The 23,217-nt window shown below is 36.3% G+C and overlaps 1 long non-coding RNA gene across 1 annotated transcript in view; it reads left to right on the forward strand.

Moving 5' to 3' along the window:
• LOC123383897 overlaps positions 1-21,536 on the forward strand; it is a 98,020-nt gene extending 76,484 nt beyond the window's left edge. The window contains exons 4-5 of the long non-coding RNA XR_006594258.1: positions 1,497-1,642; positions 21,254-21,536. This is a non-coding gene — a long non-coding RNA (uncharacterized LOC123383897). The remainder of the gene's footprint in view (positions 1-1,496; positions 1,643-21,253) is intronic.
• Positions 21,537-23,217: the final 1,681 nt, after the last annotated feature.

Here is a 23,217-nt window from a genome sequence, read left to right on the forward strand (position 1 = left end):
GAGAGGGAGACTCTCCAGCAGGCTCCCTGCTGCTGGGGCTTGATCATATCACCCTGGGACCAAGACCTGAGCTGAAATCAAGAGTCTGATGCTCATCAGATTGGACCATCCAGGTGCCCCTAGGGGCATTTGAGTCCTTCACTGGAATAATAAAAGAACTCAAGAATGCCTTAACTCTACTTTCCTCTATCCTATTTTTTTTCTATTATTTTTGTCAAGTGTATTAGTTTCCTTACATTTATTTATTATTTATTTTAAAAATATGGCAAATATTTACGTTCTTTCATTCAACAAATATTCATGTGTAAATATAGGCAAATCATAGACATCTGCTCTAAGTTTACAAGGGTGATCAAAACAAATTGTCTCAAATATATATATGTATATGTATATATGTATATATATATATGTATATGTATATAAATGTCAAGTAGGTTTATATAGAGGTTTTTTTTCTCTTGTGTTAGCGAAATGATGCAAATGATCATCATACTGAAAACCTTTGTTCTGCATCATTTCAATAACCTTGTAGAAAATTACAAATTAACTTGACTTTAGTGTTCTTTTTGAGCCACACAGAACTCTTCTGCCTTTTAAATTAAATATATGTATTCTAGAGCCTCTGCTACTCAGTGGTTTAGTATTTATCCATATTATCTTCCATTTCATTCATAATTGCTGTAATGAAGTATGGTCATAGTTGCTCGGGTTTTTGGGTGATTTTGTTATATATATGTTGAGCGTACAAGTAAGGAGCAAGCTCACCAGTAAGCTTTGGTTCAAGTTCTACTTGAAGGCAGCCATGGGAATTAAAAAGTTGTTTATTTACATCTTTCTGTGTCTTATATCTTATATTTAAACTATCCAAATTAGGCACTACTATTACTTATTACTGGCAAATACTTATTTAGATTTACTAGCATTTTAATATTTTATTTCTTCATCATTGCATACCACTTCTTCCTTCTGAGTTTAATTTTGTTCTTACCAAATAGTTCTGTTGGGAAATATAGTGATGAGGAGTAAAATGTTAAATAAAATATAAAATTCAGTTAATTTTTAGTTACAATTTTAGAAAAAAAATAAATTTAAGAATTTGAGGTAAAAAAGATTTGTTATTTTATTTATTTATTTGTTTGTTTGTTTATTTATTTATTTATTTATTTATTTATTTGAGAGAGTGAGTGTAAACAGGGGATGGGTAGAAAGGGAGTGAGAGAATCTTAAGCAGGCTCCATGCCCAGCATGAGATGTGGCTCAAGGTGCGGCTCCATGTCATGACCCTGAGATCACGACCTGAGCCGAAATCAAGAGTCAGATGCTTAACCAACTGAGCCACCCAGGCGCCCCCAAAGGATTTGTGTTTTACAAAATGAAAACTATACAAGAACAATAAAGGCAAAATAGTATAAATTCGGTTTGCATTCTCATGCTTGATCCCTTCCTGAAATTTTGATTTCTCTCCTCTTTTCGTCTTATTTTATTTTGGTCCCTAGATCTGCGTCAGTGACGGACTGTGTTCCTTTTTCAAGGAGGAAGTAGATTTTCAGGCTCTATTAAAGATGTTGTGCTTACCATGTTTCTCATCTCCTGTATCCATACCAGCAGTAGAATTCCAGTCATCAGACTCTTGAACCCACAGGTGGGTCTAAACTCCCCTGAGCTCTCACTTCTGCTTACCACTTCTAGTTTGATCTATCTCCATAATTCTGGAAACCAGGATTTCCCTTTCTTTTAAGGTCTTTGTTTGTTTTAGTATGACTATATTTTGTACAAAATTCTTGTTATTATGATATGAGAAAATCTCATGTGTGTTAGTTCAAACATTCACATTGCCAGACAACTATGACTAGTTTCTATATAAGTAAGAGTATTTGATGGATGACTTTTTGTTTCAAGGTTTTTAAAAGGTATTTTTGTTTTCAGTGTGGTGACAAAAGCAATGTTTTCCTTTTGGGTAAAACCACTGTGAGCTTTCTTAAGTACATAGTGTTCGTAGTATTTTTTTTTTTACAAAGATAAAACTGATGCATGCAACTTTAAGATGGTTTTACAAAAACCTGTGAACTTGAGTCTTTGGTTATAATAAAATTGTTATGTCTCAGCTATCATAAAGACAACCTTGGAGAAGAACCTTTCAACAAAAGAAGCAGTTTGTCAAGAATGACAGCTGGAATTTCTCAGTCTCTAGTGCCAGAGTTGACTTAAATCAGGTCAACAGCCACGTCAGTAGTAGAATCCATGGTCTAAGTTTACTTACACAAATCACGGAGATATAAATGTTAAAAAAGGCACATTTCTTTATTGTTTTGAGTACTGATTCTCAAATTATTCTATTGAAGTATCTCTGTTATGCTTTACTTTAAAATGTAGTGACCTCTGTTTTCTACTTCATAGTTCTGTTTAATTGTTTAATTATTTGCTTTTTTATAGCCCCTCAATTTTTATATGATTATATTTGTATATGGATGTGTCACACTATTTTGTGACATCACATATTCCCTTGGTATTTCCTTGTAGATACATATCCTGTTTGAAAATACAGTTTAAATATGTTTAAATAAGATTATCTTATGATTGCCTCAGCTATGCAGTACTGAGTAAGATAAAAGGTTTGAAGATGACTGCCTTGAAATCAGATCTACTCAAGTGAGCATGTAGGGGGAAGGAGAAACTTAGTCTATACTTGTTATGAAACACTCGTCTTAAATTTTTGTGAAACCAAGTACATTACAGAGTACTGATAATATTTATTAAATACTCTCTATGCCAGGCATTGTTTTAAATCTTTTTGTATGAATGAACACACTTACTATTCAAAGAAAAACTATTATATTCATGCCCATATAACAAATGATCAATCTGAGGCAGAAGGAGGGTAACTTGCCCAAGGTCACATGACCAGTAAGTGGCTCAATTAAGATATGAACCTAGTTAGATCCTATGCTCTCAGTGGTTAGGAATAAAACAAGAGTAGTTGAGTAGAAGTGAAACTCCTATGATATCTCCTAACTTCTGATTTAGTGCTTTCTATAGGGTATCCAATTTATAGTAGGTAATAAATATAGGTTATTGATGTCCATTAGTTTCCTTTTGCTAAGTTCAAGGGTAAAATAATTTATATTCACAGATTTGAAATTTGAAAGACATCTCTAGCAACTTAGTCTTCAACACATTTGACATGTCAGTTATGATGGGAATGTTGAGAATTTAACTCATTGATTTCTTTAACTCTTAAATTGCATTAATTGCTGATAAGGCAAAAAATTTAGTTTAAGTGATTATATGTTTCAGTTCTTTGTACATACTCCTATCTTTCTATATTTTGGTGTGACTGCTAAGTTGTCTGGATGGATTTGTTTTGTGGTGTTGAATGGCCATTTTTCATCAGTTATAAACAATTATCTGTATTCTGTCAAATTCTGAAAGCAGTGCTTTATAAATTTCCAATAGAAACTAATATAGAACCATTGAGAGAGGAGTATGACATGAGTTGGAATGAAAAATTAATGGTTATTTGCATTTCATTCAGTTGCAACATTGTAACTGAGTGCGTTGTGAGCTTTTCCTCCTGATTTATCAGTACTCTCAAAAACGATCTTTTTGACAAAATTCTATGACCAATCAATACAGTATTTCAATCAATTTGCCATTTTGTTCCTGGTAAATCTGTCTGATAAATGCATTTATTGTTATTTCTTAACGTTCAAGTTAATTTGCCACGTTTGATGTAAGAATAGTTGAAAGTCGCTGAGATTAAAAGGGAATTGTCGGGGCGCCTGGGTGGCGCAGTCAGTTAAGCGTCTGACGTCAGCCAGGTCACGATCTCGCGGTCCGTGAGTTCGAGCCCCGCGTTGGGCTCTGGGCTGATGGCTCAGAGCCTGGAGCCTGTTTCCGATTCTGTGTCTCCCTCTCTCTCTGCCCTTCCTGAACTCACGCTCTGTCTCTCTCTGTCCCAAAAATAAATAAACGTTGAAAAAAAAAATTAAAAAAAAAAAAAAGGGAATTGTCTAAGATAGTAAGTCCACAGAGATCTTCCACAATTGTACATAATCACATACTGGCCTGCATGCTAGAAAGAAATGTCTTCGTTAATTGGGATCCTTGTACAATTGGTCAGGTTTTGGATATTCCTTCTCTTGAATAAGAGGGTATTTAGTTTTATTTATGATCCTCAAAATGCATCTTTCGATTCTCAATTGTAAACTGACTACCACAAATGCTATGTTCGTAAGTTCCTTAACCATTATGGTAACATTGATGTACCAAGAAAACTTATCTTTGCCAAAACTGTACCACAGATCTAGAATCTATTTAAATGAGAGCTCCAAACCATTTTATTTACTTTCAGAAAACAAAAACTTAGAATGATGGCCTAGAATTGCATTGTTACAAATGTGGTTTGGTTTAGATGATGTGCTTCGATTTTTGAACTTAAAAAGCCTGAAAATTTCATCAATTTACCTATTAATTGTAAGATATTATGATAGGGATTCAAAACATTGATTAAGATTTAATACTGGCTAAAATGCATATGATTTTAGTGGTTGTATTAATGCTAGCAAAGATGTGGCTGGATAAATAATAAACATTTTAGATATTTTTTTTTGGACTAAGTTTTTGGATTCAGACATTTTATTTATTTTTTATATTTTTAATGTTTATTTTTGAGAAAGAGAGAGACAGACAGACGGACAGACAGAGAGTGAGCAGAGGAGGGAGGGGCAGAGACAGAGGGAGACCCAGAATCTGAAGCAGGCTCTGAACTGTCAGCACAGAGCCCGACACAGAGCTCAAACTCATGAACTGCGAGATCATGACTTGAGCTGAAGTTGGACGCTCAACAGACTGAGCCGCCCAGTCGCCCCTGGATTAAGACATTTTAAATTTTAATCTTGATTTACTTCCACATCAATATGTTTATTTTAGAACTGGAGCATCTTCCAGCCCATCTTATTGTTAAAATTATAAAACGTTTTGTAGAAGAGCTGACTTACAGAGTTATGGGTAGCAGACTATAAGTTTGAAAGTACATTTGATTTCTTTTGTAATTCTCAATCCACCGAGACCTCCTTCATCATAGTTGGTAATTCTTTCAGATAGGATGAACTGTAGGGATGGCAGAATAAACTGATAATCTTAAGACATCGTAAATGCTAGAGGTCCAAAAGGAAAAGCTCTGAATCTCTTATCTTATCCCCGTAAAAACTATCAATGTGGGAGACTACTATTAATAAGCAAGCCCAAAAGTGAAAATTCATATGACTTGATAATTAGATTGATCACATAATTTATAATGTAAACTCAGAAACTTTTGAAAGTGAAATGGGTCATTATTAGTATACTTGACTCTTGAACAACGCAGGGTTAAGGGCACAGTTAAAAATCCACATATAACTTTGACTCTCTCAGAAAACTTAACTACTAATAACCTAGTATTGACTGGAAGCATTACCAATAACCTAAATAGTCAATTAAAACACATTTTGCATATTAAGTGTATTATATACTATATTCTTTCAATAATCTAATCTAGAGAAAAGAAAATGTTATTAAGAAAATCCCAAGTAAAGAAAATATATTTATAGCATTCTACTATATTTATTAAAAGAATCCATGTATGAGTGAACCCAGTACAGTTCAAGCTCTTGTTGTTCAAGTGTTAGATGTAATTATACTGAGACAGTAGGCATAAAGTAAGTCTGTCCTGGATGTATAGTTACCTCATCTGTAGATTTGATGAATCAAAGCTCTTTGTCCTATTATCTACCCTGTTTAGCACTGTGAATAAAAGATTTACTTAAGCAGGCACGGAATTCCAGAGCAGCTTTATATTATTCTTTTGGTCAACAGAGGCCAAGTTATGATTGAAGAGTCATTCTAGGGTTGAGCCCAAGGCAGTATCCTTAGGGTATAAGTTACAGGTCTTGCTAGAGTTCATTTTTAACCTGCCTAGGAATCCTTTTAAACTAGTATCTGTGAATCACTTGGGGATGATGTTAAAATGCACATTCTGGGGGCGCCTGGGTGGCGCAGTCGGTTAAGCGTCCGACTTCAGCCAGGTCACGATCTCGCGGTCCGTGAGTTCGAGCCCCGCGTCGGGCTCTGGGCTGATGGCTCAGGGCCTGGAGCCTGTTTCCGATTCTGTGTCTCCCTCTCTCTCTGCCCCTCCCCCGTTCATGCTCTGTCTCTCTCTGTCCCAAAAATAAATAAACGTTGAAAAAAAAAACTAAAAAAAAAATGCACATTCTGATATAGCCAGTGGGAGTGGAGCCTGAGATTTTTTACATTTATGATAAGCTCCCACGTGATGTTTATGCTGTTGGACACTGGACCTGCTTTCAGTAGCAAAGTTGTAAATTACTTTAGGCAATCCATATATCTCGATTACCTCTAATTTTGCTAATGAATGCTCATTTCATCACTCAAATTAACAAGATATGTCACTAGTTTCACCAATAAAAACCCATTTTGGATATCCAGTAACCTAATTAACAAAATGTTGGCTATTGATCAAAGGCAGAAATTTTAGTAGGAATAGGTAGCCATCTCTCAAGTGTGGCCCATTCTCAAATTATGCTGTATCTTTCTGCGTTAAAACTTGGTATTCTTGATTCGCATGTCAGTTGACCACTTTGCAAATATGCTTTCTTGGTGGGCACTTGGGTGTTGCCTTAACTTAAGTAATATGTATTATTACTTATATGTATATGTATAAAATATGTACATGCATACTATACATATAATGTGGTATACATTATATCACATTGCTTATGTTGAGGGATTTCAAGGTATATTTTAGGAATCATGACTCAATCTGTTCTGCCTTTCATCTTTCCATAGTCAACGTGTACTATTTGTGTAATTTTCATAGTTGTGTGATCATCTGATGCTGGTATGAGGGAGAACACAAATACTAAGAGGTACACCTGAATGTTACATGACACTGACTCACAAGGTGAAGGTACAGGTGACCTCCCAAGACAGGTCTCCTAAAATAGTGTTGAGAGTCTGAATGGTCATCTGAATTCCTCCTGATTGTCATAGGAGGAGTTTTTTTTGTCTTTTCAGAATGTACTCTTGGGTCATATGGAGCCTGGCTTCCTTCGCACATCTATCTTTGACATGTTTGAGTTCTTAGGTCAGCTGTTTAAAGTTTTTGTCATTGTGTTTTTATTTGTAACATGACAAAGTATGTCACCACACTGCCAAGATGATCAAATGAGTTGATACATGTTTTGAAAAAATAAAGTGCAATAACAATTCATGAAATTACCAGTTCACATTTAAAATAATATTCAACTCCTTATAAATCATCAGATGTCATTTTTTGTGGCTATAAACCCATCAAGATATTGAGAAAAAACAAAACTATTCTCTCTTACCTCCCGATGTCTTAAGATTTAGTGATAGATTATGATTGAGAATAGAAACAAATGTATCCATGTAAATCATAAAGATGTGTTTAGATTTGGCTTATTTAGTTCTCAAAACTGAGAATGCAGAGAATTTAGAATAAGGAAGCTCAGATTTTCCATTCCTAACATTAGAAAGTGTAGCCATGAAATTGAGTTTTCTTTGTGTTCCAAAGAAGGAATTGTTACCTTCTTTCTTTTCTCAGGTTTGACCCTCCTGTCTGGACCAAGGGTACTTATGCCATATAAATGACCATTTGTTTTAGATTTAAGTAGATGGATATTTTCTTTTCTTTTTTCTTTATAACTAGGATCACAGACATTATGGAAAGTCTCTTTGAAGTTTTATGCTAAGTACTTTCTGCTAAAGCTCTCATTTTTCTCTCTTTACTTACTGCCTTTCCATTATGATAAATCACTGAAATCTCATAGGCTTATCCCTACGACAAAACTATCATTCCTTTCTTCCCTCTTTTTCTTTTTCTTTTCCTTTTATGAAGTTTTGATGACTTAGATGACTTAGACTACACATGCCACTTCTAAGAGTGTTGTACAAATACTTTTCTTCAAGTATGGATTCCCCCTCCAAGCATATCACCTGTGAATCATATGGTAATTGTGAAATACATGTTAAATAACAGTAAAATAAAAGTAAAAAGAATCAGACGATTTATCATTTACCTTAATCTCACCTTTCTACTTTGTCACTGTATCCTTCACTTTCTTTACTTACCATAAAACAGTGTTGAGCTGAACCTTTAACTCATGTATGCTATTCACAATACTACACACAACTTATAACATTTCCCCCATGCCTGTTACTCACAGGTAATGTTACTCTGTATAAAGTCTGTAGTGAGTTTTATTTATACTTTTTCACATTTGTGGTCTTCTGATGTACATATATCTTATTCCATTCTCATTTGAATGAAGTTTTGTATCACTTTTGTTTCTTATGTATGATATCACCAATAAGTGGGTAGATACTGTGTATATATCAAAAAGGTCTATAAATAATTACTATAAAATTCCAAAGGCAAGAAGTCAGAATTTATAATTTGATTCACATTATTTTAAACAGTGTTTCCAAAGTCACTATGAAATGGGCCAAAGTTATTATTCCATTTTAAATAAAATTATATAAAACTCCCTTTATAAATTACTGAATAATAAGGCTTTAAAAGTATAATATGAAGATTTGATAACTATTACTGCATTTAATATTAATTTTCCGAGAAACCAGCCTCTAATGATACTTTTAAAATGTCACATTCATCTTGTTAGAGATTTTTGTTAGAGAATTTGTTAGAGAAATAAAAAAAGCACTCGTGTATAGTGGGAATTAAGGTACCATAAACAGTTCATTCTGTTAAATTTATATAAAGAAACCTTTCACAAAATTTTCAGAATTTCACTTGAATTGGACAGAGGAGAAATCGTTTCTATGAATTGCACTCTATCAACTTGCTGCTAGGCCTATTTTCCAAGATACAAATGTGACATAAGAGGAAGCTTTGGTTTGTGTGTGCTCTTTGTTGTCAGAAATCCTGTTGTATTTATTTTTGTGCCCCCAGTATCTGTTGTATTCTGGAATATAGCCGTTCCTCAATAAATGCTTGATGACAGACTGAATTAATCTAATTAGTGTATTCAAGAGAACACTCAATTGTGAGTATTATTTTTATTGTAGTTAATTTTCCTCAGAGAAGAGATCCATTTTGTAAGTAAATTTCCACAACAAATCTGAACATTAGTGTAGATATATTTGTCTGCACGTTCACATTTGTAGAGTCCTATCTGTTCTGTCATATTTTCATATTTTTCCCAATGGCACAATAGATCAAAAAGAGTATAGTGAGGGACACCTGGGTGGCTCAGTTGGTTGAGTGCCTGATTCTTGATTCGGCTCAGGTCGCAATTCCAGGTCGTGGGATTGAGCTTTGTGTTGGGCTCTTTGCTAAGTGTGGAGCCTGCTTAAGATGTCTCTTTCCCTCTCTCTTTCTCTCTGTCTCTCTCTTTCTCCCTCCCTCCCTCCCTCACTCCCTCTGCCTCTCTCCCTTGCTTGCACTCTCTCTCTCTCTCTCTCTCTCTCTCTCTCTCTCTCTCTCAAAAGGTACATCCTCTTATAAAAACATCACTTTTTAATAAACATTTGATTTTTATGATGTAAGTAATAAAATAACTATTGCAGTTTTTGTTAATTAGTAGCCAAAGAAATCTGATGCCCAATGTGGTTTCCAAACACCCCCTTAAATTAGATTAAGTGCATCCTTTGGTTCATGACACTTTATTATTGTTGGTACATGAATGGCCACATTTTTAAAAACATAATTAATCAACATAGAATGAGCAACAGTGAATTTACTGTCCAGTCAAAGAAGTAGGTTAACAGTATTTTGTATCTACTTCTGTGTTCCACTATCCTGTCTTTCCTCACCTTCCCACCAGAATAAACAATTATTTTAAAATTTGTTTTATTGTATTCTTGTTTATTTTTTTACTTTTAACTTAAATATGCATGTCTAAACAAAACCTTATTTAGTTTTCTTTGTTTTTGAACTTATGAAAAGGCTACTATAAGTACATGTAGTTTGATATAAATCAGAGGTGAATTACTGTGTGTTTGTAATTAATTTATACATTTTAAAAAATTCTACAGATATATTCGAGGTATTTTGTTAAACTCTATGAATATGAACTAAAATTTTACAATGTTCCATTCTGGAGAGATTCTCTGTTTCTGGTGAAAATAGATAAGTAAATTTACAGTTACTATGTGATTTGACAGACAAAAGATATGCTATATACCTTTATGTTGTGTACCAGAAGGAAGATCAAGTTGGGTCTTGAAGAATAAATAGAATTTACTTAAGCAAGGGAGAGTGGTATTATAAAATTTTTCTATGTTTGCATGATTTATGTAAACTTGTAGCATAAAATGAGTCTGGAAAGGAAGGCAGAGGACAAATTGTGAAAGACTTTGCAAGCCGTACAAAGAGTTTGGACACACCTCTAAGTTATAGGGAGCCTGGAAAGATTTAAAGAAGGTTAAAATGATCAGTTGTCTTATTGAGAGAAATCACCCTAGTTGCAGTGTGGAAGGCAGGTCACAAGGAGAAGTCAGATATGGTTTCCAGACTATGGCAATGGTCAAAGTAAGAAATATTGAGGAATTGATCTAAGATGGAGGAGTGTTGATGGAAAAGAGTGAGAGATTAATAAGGAGTTTGAATAGCACATCAATAAGACTTATTTACCCGTGTGAATGATTGGTGGGAATTATGCTGAAAGATGAGAAATTTAAGAAGACTTTGAGCTTTTTGGACTGGATTACCAAATCACTGGTGGACCCTTAGCCCAGTCTAGGGCTTTTCTGTAAAGAGAAATTTTAGTGAGGGATCAAGTTGGGGTGTGGGTAGAGTGTTTAGTCTAAATGATGTTGAGTTTTCTAAAATCTGTAAGACAAGACCTAAACTTATAGCTGATAGCTGATTATCTAAACACAAGACAATGTGCAAAGATTTCTGGAAGGAACAAAATCAAACAACTTCAAGCCTCTCAGTTATACTCTCAGGCAAGGAATGATATAAGGACCCAGGTGTTTCAAAGATAAGACAGAATATCCTAGGTGGCATCAAATGGAATGTGTGGTGCTGTGATTTCCCAAAGAGAGAAAGCTCTATTCTCTTTGAATGATCAGGATGGGCTACATGAGTGAGATGTTCCTTGAGGTTTACCTTGCATGAGTCTTTTAGTTAATAGAAATGGTGGTGAAGGAAAGAAGTATAGGAAACTGGAAATGAATGTAACAGAGAGTGGCATGGTATACAGGTGTGAATCATGGAATAAATTTATAGAGCATCCAGTCCCTCAATTTGACTATAATTTAAGGTTCAAAAAGCACTAGTGAATGATGAGCTTGAAATAAAAATTGGGACCAGATTCAGAATGGCTTTGAGTGCTAGGTGTTGTAGTTTATTTAGCTGGCAACTGCATTTGGGGTTGGAGCTTTAAGCTTAAGAATGGTTTTAAGGGTAGAGTGACCAACATGCAATTTTACTGGGGAGGATAGAGAATGTGAGGATCCTGTTTAGGAGCTTATTATAAGGGCTCATAAAGAAAAAGTAAGAACCATAAAGGGCAATAGAAAAGAGAGAATGTGGATGCAATTTCTTTTTACTATTTTATTAAAGTTTATTTATTTTGAGAGAGAGAGCATGAGCAGGGAAGGGACAGAGAGAGAGAGAGAGAGAGAGAGAGAGAGAGGATCCCAAGCAGGCTCCACAGTTTCAGCACAGAGCCTGATGCAGGGCTTGATCCCATGAACTGCAAGATCATGACCTGAGCTGAAATCAGAGTCGGACACTTACAAGACTGAACCACCCAGGTGCCCCAATTTCTTATTATTTTTAAAGTAAAAATGAAAAGAGGGAATCATGGATGGTTCTAAGAATTGGGGGTAAAAATCTGATGGGAAGGCTAGTGATAGCTGTGTGGATCTGGGATGATCCCAGATGACTATATGTTGGAATAAATGTAGGGTTCTGGGTAACTGGGAGAAAATAATTCTCTGAGAAGAAACAATTACCAAAAATAGCAAAGCCAGAAAAGATAAAGACTAAGAAAAAATAAATATGAGTCATTCCTTACCTTTGAATGGATTTCTTAAAATTGTGGGCATAGAGGAAAGACTAACAAAGGCATGGGATTTTCCCTTTATTTGCAACATCATTTAATTAGATTAAAGATTTGCAAGTTTCTTTCTTGCTGTAATATTCTGGAAGTCAAAGATTCTGCGAATATTAGCAACTTTTGGAGAGATTGGGAAGTGGGTAAATAGAGGTATTGTGTGTAAGGATGGTTTGATTACATTTGTAAATAAAAGGCAGTGGTCCACAGGAGTAGAGATAGTGAAGAAGCACAAGAGAAGTGGTGAGGCAGAGTCCTCGAGGAGGAAGGGATGAGAGCTAAGGCGAAGAGGAGGACAGTCACTGTGGCAAGTTGGCAGGAGTCCACAGGGGCCACGAGGACAGAGAAGGTGGATAAAGATAGAGGAGGGATATAGAAGGGATTTGAGAAGGTGTATCAAACTCCTCCTCTTTGGAGAGTGGGAGGAGTCCTGGGAACATCTGCGAATACTTGCTACAAAGAGCGCAACAGAGAAGAGGGGATGCACCGAAAATTAGCAAACACCTGTGAGGCTCTGTGCTGCTTGGTGGCTCTGCCTGCTCAAACTCTGTATTATTTGTTTAGGCAGACAGTGATCATTCAGAATGTTTAAAAAATACTGTTTTTCTGGGAAATGTAGGGATAGATGGACATACCTTTTTCTTTCGTCCTCTTTCAGTGAGATTAATTGAGGCTGTGAAGCTCAGTGGCACACAGGCTGGTCTGGGGAAAAGGCATCTGATATCGTTTGGAAGGGACATACTGTTTCTTTGAGCCATTGCATTTCATTTAGAAGAACAGGCTTACAAAATTCTTAGGATTTTCCTCTTTTCCATCCTCTTAGCCCAAATTACCATAGTCGGAAGTGTCTTCGCTTTGGACTGAGGGTGAAGAAGCATGCAGAGTGAGAAGCCCTGAGGCAAACCTCTGTCTGATATTATCCAGGTTTAGAAAATTTTGTGCATAAAAGAAAGAAAGAAAGAAAGAAAGAAAGAAAGAAAGAAAGAAAGAAAGAAAAGAAAGAAAGAGGAAGGAAGGAAGGAAGGAAGGAAGGAAGGAAGGAAGGAAGGAAGGAAGGAAGGAAGAAGGAAAGAAAGAAAAAGAAAGAAAGAAAGAAAAAGAAAGAAAGAAAGAGAAAGAAAGAAAGAAAGAAAGAAAGAAAGAAAGAAAGAAAGAAAGAAAGAAAGAAAGAAAAAGAAAATCTCATGCATTTAGGCATGCACTACCTTAAAATTTTGGCCAAGTATAAAGATCTCTTTTTTTCTCAAAGAAAGAGATTATATAGATATTCACGCACAGGTAGAAGATAATAGTGGCAATACATATTAGTGATTAAAGAGAATCTTTCAAGAGAACTGCTGGAAAAATCTTTTCTGTCAGTAGTTGTCTATAAACCTCTTTTACTTGCAGTCACAGTGGGAAGCTAGAGCAGGTCAAGGGCACATACCATTTCTTAGTGCCAGCGGATCCCCAGTAATTGGACTTCAAAACGATGCTGTGTCCCTGTTCCTTGAAGACCAAACTGAGACTTGTGTAGCATTTAACAACAAAATGCCATTCCCTGGCCAAAATCGCAATCTCAAAATGTAGACAATGTACAAGCTGGACCTGTTCCACCTGCTTTTGAAAGCTGCCAAATGTTTACTTTCTTCTCATTTTGTTCTGTGTTGTGTTTTCACTCATAACACATATTTTGCACCAAAAATAATTTACTGGCTTAGTGGGAATAGAGTCATAAATGAGGAGAAAATGGAGAAACTGCTGGCTGGTGGAGCAGCCCACGATTAATAAATTGTGCAACATGTGACTTGGCAGCTCTTTGATTCACCAGCAGAATCCCCTCCCTTGTAAATTCTAGTTGGCTTTCCCATACATTATTATGTGGATTCCTTATAACCACTTCCCTTTCTGATTTTCCAGAGACAGGGTATAAAGTTTCCCTAAACGCCAATAAAATGTGAAATCTTATCCTCCTCTTTAGGCTGGCTTTGTGTAGTCATCTTCTAAAATAAGAACAGCAAACGTCTTAAACCTTGCTGTTTGCTATTTTTACGCTCATTCATTAGTTACAATTCTTCGTAATATCACAGTTTTCATTTCAGTAACAGTCTGTTAATTTTGGGGGGGGGAGGATGAATATTGAAACAGATTGTGTAGGTTTTCTTTTTTTCCTTTAAAATAAAACTAATGTCACACACTGCTGTGAAGATGTATCCCTATCCTTAAGTTAGTATAGATTATACACTAATTTCTCCACCTAATTACAACTGTAGGTGACTGGACATGAATTAGCTACATTAACTTTAAATCCTTCAACACATAATCCTGATTTGCTGGCATATTCCTGAAACAACATAAAAACACTGGGGTTTCAAATGTTGATTTTGTTTATATAATCAGAGAATATTTGCTTTTTATGGAGGCAATAAATGCAAGCATTGTTATTAACTGTGACACATTAAAAACAAGGATTCTTTACTGTACCATTCTGAAACATTTGTTGACAAGCTTTTAAGAGGAGGTTTTCGTTTTGAGCGAAGGGGGAGTGGTGGAGAGATAAAAATAGGTTTCATCGCGTGCAGTGTCTTCTGAGAATAATTTCTTTTTCTTTCTTTCTTCTCTTCTCCTTTTTTTTTTTTTAATGGAACTTTGGCAAGGAAAAGCCTAAACTATATCCATGGCATTACATCATTTGTATTAAATCATTTTGTGTTTTGAGTGCCTTCTAGAGTCAGAGAGTAGAAATTAGTTGGAGTAAAAAGATAAGTCGTTCAATATGTCTAAAAGCCTCAGAATCCATGTTCCTGTTATCAGAAAAAGTTCATGGCATATTTATATCAGACCTGCGATGCACAAGCCTTGAGTGTTTAAAAGTTGCCTTGAGTTGGAACTGGAGAAACAGGATTTGCAAAAGGAGTTTGGCAAATTTGGGATGAAGGGGATATGGCTTCATTTGATTTTGATTTCTGTAGCTCCCTGCAAAACTTAGGTAACACAGGTAAATTTTTGGAATTTGTGGTATGATTTCCCCTTTTGCATTTCTAAATGCATGACTTTCATGCTTATGCTGCTTGCACATTTCCCTGTCTCTGGAGGTTGGGCTTGGTGTGAGGGGTGATGTGTGGATTAGATACATTTCTTTTTTTTCTTTCTTTTTTTAAGAGAGAGAGTGAGCAGGAGAAAGGGACAGAGGGGAAGAGAAAGAGAGAATCCCAAGCAGGCTCCACACCCAGTGCAGAGCCCTCCGCAGGGCTCGATCCCACAAACTTGGGATCGTAACCTGAGCTGAAATCAAGAGTTAGATGCTCAACTGACTGAACCACCCCACTTCTAGAGAGAGAGAGGCTTAGACAATATTTAACTATGTTTTTGCAAGATGGTAGTAGGCTTGAAACGAGGTCTGGGGATTAGAGAAAGAATTGTCCATACTTCTTTAGCTCACATTTAGATATCAAAAATTCACCATGGAGGATCCATACTTAGAGTTGGACCTTAGTATAGATAGGATGCCCCTTCTGCTTGCCAACAAAGCACTTTCATTGTAGAAAACAGATATGATAAAGAATACTTCCTCTCTCTGGCTTCAGGGAAATTTGAGAAGGAAGGAGATGGGTGTGGTTGATGAAGTGGGATCCACTGGGCCTTTTAGGAGGGGTGTGGTGAGCCATGGCAGAGGCCGAAATGGGCCATCGGTCCAAGGTCCAGCTGGAGACTGTAGACACCTGAGAAGAGAACCTGTTTTAACTGAGGAGAAAACTTAGCAAAGGTCAAGTGGCCCCTGTTCCCAGGGGGATTTCCTTTGTCCCAAAGAATGCACAAGAATAGTCAGCTGTGAAGTTTAGGAACAGTTTAGAAACAGAGTGCCCAGAAACCAGATGGACAGAGAAAATTCTGCTGGGCACAAGTGGATGAAGCCCGTGTATAGGTTTGGGAGGGGAGGTGCCCAGGAATCATCTGAGATAGCAACTACTACTCAAAAAGACTGTGAGTTATATCTGTGCATCAAATTGAGTTTTAGACTGGAAAAAGCCAGAGTTTAGTTCCCCACAGTTGCTCCCAACCAGTAGGTGGAAGAGTAGCTGCATAAAGGAGCTCCATTTTCTCAGCATATTCCAGGACTACTGACCCACCTATACTTTGAGCAATGCTCTGGACCGGTTGCTGAAATTGCTGGTTGTCTCTTGAGCAGCATCACTATATGAGAGTGTCCAAATGTGTCATGTGATGTCATATTGTGTCCTTTCCTATATGGCAGTAAAAAATTCATTCCTTATGATTTTAGAAAACAAAATGATAAAATATTTCCACAACTCTTCTTTATAGACACTAGGAGTCACAAACTGATAGTCCATGAATCGTATCAAGCTTATAGATATGTTTTATTTGACCTGTACACTGTGGTTGTTTTTAAATAAAGGTTATCTTTATTTATTTTTTTTAATTTTTATAAAAAAAATTTTTTAACGTTTATTTATTTTTGAGACAGAGAGAGACAGAGCATGAACAGGGGAGGGGCAGAGACAGAGGGAGACACAGAATCTGAAACAGGCTCCAGGCTCTGAGCAGTCAGCACAGAGCCCGACGCAGGGCTCGAGCCCACGAACCGTGAGATCATGACCTGGGCCGAAGTCGGGCGCTTAACCGACCGAGCCACCCAGGCACCCCCAAAGGTTATCTTTAAAAATTAGAATATTTTACAAAATAATAGAGTCTGGCTACTCTTGAAAAGATTTAAAGGTCTGGCAGTATGGTGCCTGAATTCCTGAATGCCACTGATTGCTAGAGCTGAGTATTGGTGCCCATTTCGTGGATGATGTACTCCACTTTGACACTGCAATACTGCTGTCTCCCCTTGACTGGCTTCATTCATAGCCTTCAGCTCCCTGGTACTCTTTGGCATTGGATTTGTGACTTCTGCATCCAAAGGATAAATAAATGCTTCAATCCTATACCCACGTCCCCCCCCCACCAATGACCACTGAATCTATGTTTTCTGCTTTGCCTTTCATTATCTCCTTATGAGTTTCCCCCTCTTCAAACACAGCTCCACTTTCTTCACTTGTGTTTGTTTGACCCCATTCCTTTCCTCGTGATGTTTGATGTCCTTTCCCTGCAAACAACACACGCATACTCTACTAGTATTTTCTTAGCCTCACAAAACCCTTAGCGTATAAGAGTTAAGTCAAACCAAGACCACAGATACTCCCTTAAGATGCCACTATTCAGGAGGCATTGTGTTTGATGCTTCTGGGATCCATTCCCATAAGGATATAAGAGTATCTGGAGGAGTAAACACATAAAAATTAAATTAAACATATGGGGCATTAAATGACATCACTAGAATGATGGAGAAGATATGATGAAGCAGTGTAACCAGTGGCGCCACAGAGATCTGTGCATCATCTGCATCTCCTTAGGCTAGAGAATCAGAATCCTGGTTTTGTGCTGTGCGAGAGTAGCTCCGTTTCTTTCAAGGGTATCGCTAAAATGTCAATTAAAAAATTTATTCATTTAAATTGAAAACAAAATCTAAGCACAAATGCAATTTATATCAATTTACACCTCAATTTCATGCATATATATACACATAAAAACACGCAATGAACATTTACTAGAAGTTAATACAAATTAAAAGCACACACTGAAATTGCATGGTTCTTTAAATTTCTTGGTCCGTGGTTCTTCAAAATTTTGCATTTTAAAACTTGATAATGTTGAAATAGATATAGTTGCTTTCTTATCACATAATACAAATTAAAAACCTATTTTTTTCAGTTTACTAAAATTCTCCTAGAAAAATTTTAATTCTAGTTTTAGTTTTAGTTTCCTAGACTATGTTCTAGGAAACATGAGAAATTGTTTTTTTCTCTTTCCTGTCACACTGTCAGGACTTACTTATGCTTAGACCTAGTTAAGAAATCACAAAGCTATCCTGCTGGTAAGCAAGTTGACTGCTAAATAAGGCTCTAGGGTTAAAGGTTAATAGGCATGGCTTCAACAACAACTTTTTATAATATACATGTACCACACCTATTAACCTAAACACCCTATTATATCTGTCATATTGGGTTGTATTTTATTACAGTTTCCACCATTCCCACCTAGGAAAATTGTTGTTCCCCTTACATTCCTGGAACTAAGTCACTATTGCCATTCTGAAATTGGCATTGGTGACATTCTATTGGTGACATTCACATCAGGCATTTAAAGTACTACTTTATTAAAACCAGTATGAAATAAGTTCTAAAGAGAGCTTAGTTTAAATAAGCTGAATTAATGCTGCTGTCTCTTTCTTTTTCTTGGCTTTCATGAATTACTTTAATTGGGGAAAATGAAGCAGCATCTACCAAAGGGTTATTGTACTAGAGTGTGCATGACAATCCATTTATTTCAACCAACCTAGTGATTAATTAATGTGGGTTAATTAATTAACCTTGCTGGATGGTATCCCGTGGGGGTTAAGTGATGACCATCCATCTACAATTCTGCCATTGATGAGGCAAAGGAGTAAAGGCATCACAGAAGGTTTAAAGTCTTCCACAGTCATATTTACATACTGTGAAAAAAACCCCAACAACTGTTCACGTTCCTATTTGAATAGCCCCACAGCCTTCAGTTTAAAAGAAGTGGAAAAAAAGGAACAAGGGAGTTTGAGAATACTCCCTCTCTCTATCACATTCCCAGGACACTACTGAAAGCTTATCAGGCCTTCCTTGAAAAATCCCTGGTCCTTGCCAATCTGTTGCTTAGCAACTAGATCATTCTCTCCTTCCCCTTTTGGTCAACTCACCTTGCAACCTAAAAGACTGAAAAAATCTATCCCATATGTGCAAAATAAATACAGGGACATCTACATTCAGATTTTTGTAGGTTTATGGACATGTCAGGAAAGTAGCTAAATGCAAATGTTTTCTAGGGCATCTCTGATGAAAGGAGTTTTAAGTGGATTTGAGTAGCAAAATTTTATCAACTGGAGTAGTTATTTTTACCAAAATCATTTAATGGCCCTTGATTTCCAAATTCATTAGCAAGTATTTTTCCCTGGAAAAAAGAGAAAGAGGGTCTTAAGTTTCCTTTTTAGTGAACAACCAAAAGAATTATCTTGTAACTCTTAAGGTTGGTGCCTAGAAGAGGGACATCATGGGGTTTTCTTTACAAAAGTTGACTAACCTTACACTAGGAAAATGTGTATGATTTCCATTTTATTTATGAAGATGATTATGAAACGAAGAAATGAAGATTTTGAGAACATTTTACATTCATGTATATACTCATGAATATACACAAATATATTCTCATGAATATACACTCACAATATACACTCATGAATATACACAAAAGATGATTTTCATCTTTTTTTTAACTTAATTCTTTCTAAACGTCCAAGTTTCTCTAAACATTTACTAGGGAAGAGGAGAACCTCTACTTGTGATGTGATTGTAAAAAAAAAAATCGCATAATTTGAAAAAAAATGCTAAATTGCACAAACACATCAGTATAGTAAAAAATGTACTGCTGATAAAGTTTTCTTATCCAAATATTTGTAAATTGTTTTGTCAGAACAACAACCACCACAACAAAAACCAATGGAACAAGCTTTAATTTGGGGCTACAAGACTGTGTAAAGCAGGCTCACTGATAATTACAAATCAGGCAAAATTGTGGTTAGCTTAATGAAAAGTCTCAAAAGTGTGCCAGGCCAATGGCAAAGGACCTAAATCTAAAGACAGACAAGCTTTTCTTGATTACAGTGATTACATCATGGTCATTAGAATTTAAAGCAACTAACCCAAACACAGACATCATATCTTCATTTGATAGCTGTAGTCTAGTAAATAGTGGGAAAGGATGTTATGTATGGATTAAGCTTGATGAAATGAAAACAGACATTCTTTTTGAACCTGTCTGGCAAAGAAAATGAAAACTTCAGAATCAGGCAGTAAAGTTAACTTTTAAAGCTCAGGCTCTTTGATTGGAAGGGGTCTGTGTAGTGTTTTTGGCTATTCTTTGTTTTATAGGGAAGCCACTGCAACAACTAACTGTGCATAACTCGCTTTTGCATGTAGTCTGTAGTCGAGTAAGATGTTTGAGAACTACTCTTTGGGACTCCAGGCAATTAATATTTTCGAATTTTCAAAGTATAACGAGGTGCTGGCGTGGTTTGATACTTGTTTTCTCATCGACTGGAATGCAGTTAAGTCTCAAGTGTGGGTTTTGACTTTCCAAATGTGGATCTTCAAGCATTATGCGGGGTCCTACTCTGCTCTGCATGTAGACAATTCATGCTGAGAAGACAAATGCTTTGCTCAGGGGAGGGGGATGCATTGGGTTACAGTAAGTGCTACATACATGAAAGCAAGTCTACTGACCTCTGACCCCTGCCCTCCCTTCATGGCACTACCTGTGGGAACATTGCCTGTAACCAGAAGAGCAGCTATTGAGGAAGATCAGGGGAGTGAGGAAAAGAAAAACAAGGCACAGAGCATAAAAGGGCATATTACCTGCCTTACTGACAGAAGATTGCAGCTTGGATTAAGAAAATGTACCGCTCCCTCCGTTTTAAAATTTGACATTGTGAAAATGAAGACAACAAAGAAATAGACTTATATAACAGCCCCACTATATAATTTTGAGAAAAAGTAAAACTGATAAGACAACCCGTGGTCTGATCTTCAGTAAGACATTCAGTGGAAGTAAAGAGAAAGAACACACGAGTTAAAATCATCTTCGTCATTATCATCATCAAAAAACATTTATTGAGTGTCTGGATGCGCTAAGCACCATTGAAGCTACTATGTTTACAGTACTTAAAGGAAACTAAGTCTTAATGTAAACACAGCTCAAGTAACATGAATTGATATCATGTCCTTAAATTGTACCTTAAAGAAACCATTAGGCTGTTTAAAGAAAAACTATATAGAGACTACATGTGACGCTTGCATGTTTTATCACTCTGGTAAATAAATGGTTTCGTTTTCTACTTGACTGAAGTTTCACATTGGTCAAAGGGACTCACAAAAGTTTCACAGGAACTATCAGATAAAGTTTTATTATCACAAAGGATAAAACGTGGATTAAATTAATCTTCCAAAATGCATTTTCTTGAGTCACTTTGTCTTAAAATAAAAGTCAGTCAACCTTGCAGAGTTTTATATTACCTGTTGTCCTAGCTTCTGCCACAGCCACCGCCAAGGAGATCCCCCTCAGAGCCCAGAAAACACACATTCATGATGGCATTGCCCAGGAACTATGAAGTCTGTTTGGATATGAAGAACCTGAAACTTTTGTCTGCTCAGATGGAAGCCAGGCTGGTGGCCACGTCAGGAAGAATGCTTGAAAGCCTCGGTAAGCAGATATGCATGTGTTTACCTTCTTTCAGGGCACTGGTTTTCAAATGAGTCTTTTTTTTTTTCTTTTAATTTAAGAGATAGCACACGAGTAGGAGAGAGGGGCAAAGAGGGAGAGAGAGAAAGAGACAGAGAGAGAGGGAGACGGAGAGAGAGGGAGAGAATATTAAGCAGGCTCTACCATCAGCACGGAGCCAGATGTGGGACGCAATCTCCTGACCCTTGGATCACGACCTGAGCTGAAATCAAGAGTTGGACACTCACCGACTGAGCCACCCGGGTGCCCCCAAATGATTCTTATTTAACTGTTTTGGGCTGGGATCAAGTAGATGCATTTTATAAATCTCCCTAGGTGTGATATTGCTTAGGTTATTTTATCTATTTTTTTGTCATTAAAACAATGTTTCTTGTAGAAGTGATTATTGGTTTTTTTTAAGTAGCACAGAGATCAGAATGATCATATGTCTCAGAGATGAATAACTTTCTGGATACCTACAGAAAACTTTCTGGTTACTCTTCTTTTGCCTGTTAATCTCTGCAGCCATGCCATGGAAGATAAGAGGAAAGGAGTTTTAAATTATATTTGATTGGTCATTTAAAAGGAGTTAAATTGTGGTGCATATAATAATAATATGCACCTAGTAGCATTGTATGGGTAAAGGTCAAGTTGGCTTCCTATTCTAATGGTCCCAAGTGGGGTTCCTGAAAGATGCGTTATCATACTGATGAGAAAACAAATGCAGAGAAGCAGTTTGAGGATACAGGAGAGTTAAGTACTGAGGACTGAGGAACCCAGAACCTGATAAGGACATAGTGGGTGAGGAAACCATACTAATAAGCAAGGAGGTCTACTTAGGCAAGTGAAGAATAGCCTGGAAATAGAGGCCATGTTCTTGCCACTTAGAAATAATACTCCTGAGGGGCTCCTGCATGGCTCAGTTGGTTAAGTGTCTGCCTCTTGGTTTTGGCTCAGGTCATGATTTCAAGGTTGGAGAGTTAGAGCTCCCTATCAGGCTCCACACTGCCAGAAGGAACCTGCTTGGGATTCTCTCTCTCCTCCTCTCTGTCTCCTCCTCCCCTGCTTGCACGAGTGCTCTCCCTCTCTCTCAAAATAAATAAACTTAAAAAAAATAGTACTCATGATTCTTGTAGGGTACAGTATAAGCATACAGATCTGAACAATGAGTTTAAGAAAGTATGTAAGAATATCCTACAGGGAAATCTGAAGCGTTAGAAGTCAACCCCAGTTCTAGGTCATTTTGTTTCAAAATCTCATTGATCTTATTGACAATAAAAATACCAGTGATTCATGTGCATCAGTTTACTGTTCTATATACTTCATATATACTTTCACATTTAATTCCCATCATGATGACAGATAATAATTATTATTTCACTGTGTTTCAGATGAAGTGACTGGAAATTCAGTGATGTTAATGAATTTGTCCAAAGTACATACCTATTAATGATAGAATAAGATTTGAACTATCTGCTGTTAGGTATTTTATCTCCTTTATTTAATTGTTTTATATATTATTTTATTAAAAGTTTTGTAGTCCAGAATAGAGTTTTAGGTAATAAGTTAGAACGTTTTTATTCTTTTTGTAACATTTGTGTTTTTGCTCATTTTTCATAATTTTATATTTTCATATGCTCATTTCCTTTTCTCATAATTTTGCAAAACTTGCTAGGTATATATGAAGTGCTAATATTTGGCAATAAATTTTTTTGTTTTTTGTTTTTTTTGTTGTTGTTTTCTTAAAAAAATTTTTTTTAACGTTTATTTT

The sequence above is a fragment of the Felis catus genome, chromosome A2, assembly GCF_018350175.1.
Source record: "Felis catus isolate Fca126 chromosome A2, F.catus_Fca126_mat1.0, whole genome shotgun sequence".
NCBI classification, from domain to species: Eukaryota; Metazoa; Chordata; class Mammalia; order Carnivora; family Felidae; genus Felis; species Felis catus.